Source organism: Sander lucioperca, chromosome 13 (genome assembly GCF_008315115.2).
Source record: "Sander lucioperca isolate FBNREF2018 chromosome 13, SLUC_FBN_1.2, whole genome shotgun sequence".
NCBI classification, from domain to species: domain Eukaryota; kingdom Metazoa; phylum Chordata; class Actinopteri; order Perciformes; family Percidae; genus Sander; species Sander lucioperca.
In genome coordinates this window covers 10,485,020-10,487,500 of record NC_050185.1, presented here as the reverse complement: position 1 = coordinate 10,487,500, position 2,481 = coordinate 10,485,020, and positions in this window count along the sequence as shown.

The window sequence follows — 2,481 nt, the reverse complement described above, 5'->3', positions numbered from 1 at the left end:
CACATGTAGCAGTAGAAATGGACTAAAGAGAAGCTGAAAGTTAACAAGACATCATCAGCCAAGGGCCGCTGTGGAGGAAAATGTATGCTAGTGTAACGATTTGAGCTGCAAAGAAAAGAAGACGGACAACTCTGACAGTGTTGGCGACAAATTCTCAATCTGGTGTGACCAAGGGGGTAAGTCTCTCTCCTCAACACGTACCTCCTATGGCGCCATTTTGATGCTACCTAGCTCTCACCCGCTGTTAGCATTCCATTGACTGCCATTCATTTTGACGTCACTTTGACAGCGAATAACTTTACATCTGAAGCGTTTAAAGACTATTTGTCCATTGTTTATTTCTAAAGAAACACGACAATGTATAAAAGGCTTCATTATCTTGTCTCTCACGTTATGATTTTTGTAATTTTTGTAAAAATAGGCGATTGAGTCATAACCACACGACTTACTGTCGCATAGTAGAGGAATTACCGTATAGTACAGGAGAAGCTCAAAGGCAGTTTCAACTTACATTAGCTGTTTAAGTTTAATCACTAATGTTAACTAGCATTTTAGTAGCAGTAATTAGCCTGTGCCTATGTTATCTCCTTACATATACCTACACTCTCCGTCTCTGCAAGATTGGGAATGATTGAGATTTCTCTTGGCACAGCTACCAGAAGACTTACAACTTTCAGACAGGTTGCTCACGTCACATCTACGTCTTCAAGCTCAGTTGGAGGATGCGCATTAACGCTCAGCCATCAACGGAAAAGTGCTTCTAATATACTTCACTGGTCTCCGTCCAGAGCAACGGGATATGTTGGTTTATTTATTTAACTGTCTATGGGTGTGACCAGGAAGTTTCATCCAGAGCAGTCACAGACAGATGCTATATATCAAGCGTGTATTACACACGAAAAAAGAAGACGTATTTTGGTTTACTGAGCAGTGGGGAAAAGTGTGGTTTGATGAGTCATCATGCTCTATTTGGTGCAAACCAAAAGACATAAAGAGGCATAAGGTCTGATAAAACAGTCTGGACTCTCTGGATGATATTTACGGTATCTCTCTACAGGGCATACTGGACAATTTGATAACCACAAAACAACGTTAACAACACACACTATTACCCGGGTCACCACATCTAAGCCCAGGCGGAAGTTTCTGTAGCAGTGCCTGGATGTTTTCCATCATTACAACACAATTAGTAATGTATGTGGTAACGGTGATTGTCTCCAACACAGTTGTTCCTGTACAGATAGCCTGTATGTTGCACATGGAGTTCAACAAAACAATGTAACCTTTCATGGAAATGACCATTACTGTGTGATTAAACTAAATTATTATGTCTGCTTAAACTTTGGTCATACAAGCTGAATACTTGTTAGGAACATAAGGCTGTGAATGTGTGACATTTGTTGGTCGTCATTGACATTTTCATAATTTTTTAGGCTTTACCCCTTGACATTTCACTTTACTTTGTAGTTTGGGCACTGATGATTTGGTCTCTTTGGAGCTCTGTTAGTTGAAACTACAGTATTGACCTTATTTATAACTTTCATTCAACCCAATATAACCCAACAACAACAAAAGTCAAATTGGTAAACATACCTTAGAGTGTAAGTCATATTTCATGCACCATTGTGTCTACCTCTTGTAATTACTTAAAAATAACTGAAAAAAAAACAACCTCTGAAGTAACTGTCATTATTGATTCAAACCCTCCTTATCTGGATGCAGATGCAGTATATCTTCACCGTCTACATGACCTCCCTTGGCGCCACCAGGACCGCACTGCTCATTGCATTCGCTTTCTTTTTTTGTGCAAAACTGAAAGAGAACACAGATCAGTGTCAAACGCATAGACTCTAAAGAGGTCAGACACATGATGAAACGGAAGAATTGAAAAAGTAAAGGTTGCCAACCAAACACACACTGACAACTAAGATGTTCATGGTACAGTACATGATCAGCAGTATACTGGGTGTGTGCAACCTAGACACATATCATTTTAAATAAAATCTAAATATTGATTTGAAATATGTACTTAAGCTGAAGCAAAGACCAAGAAATTTAAAACTAATAAGTACTCTCTATTAGTTCAATCTGTGAGTAGCCTATGTAGCTTTTCAGCCCATATGACCCCTCATCTAAAACACAAAATGGAATTTCATGATTATTTATTCTCTATCATATTGTTTGTGTTGTTGGCAAACTGCACAAACCCTTAAAAAAAAGTCTGGTGCTCTGATGTTTTATTTAAAATGTATAAAAGTAATTGCACCTCTTGTAAGGCTGCTTTAATTGGTATTCATGTGATGTAGTCCACATTTCTATGTTCTAATACATGAGCAAGAGCTGCCTATATGGATCTGTGTTAAACGTGTCTGAGAGTGAAAGTGCTGGTGAACTTTTTGGCTGGGAGGAGAGGCAGTACACTGCATCCATGATGATGCGGCTGCTGCAGGCGGAGTCTGCTGGCCTGAACCCTCTTTTTCT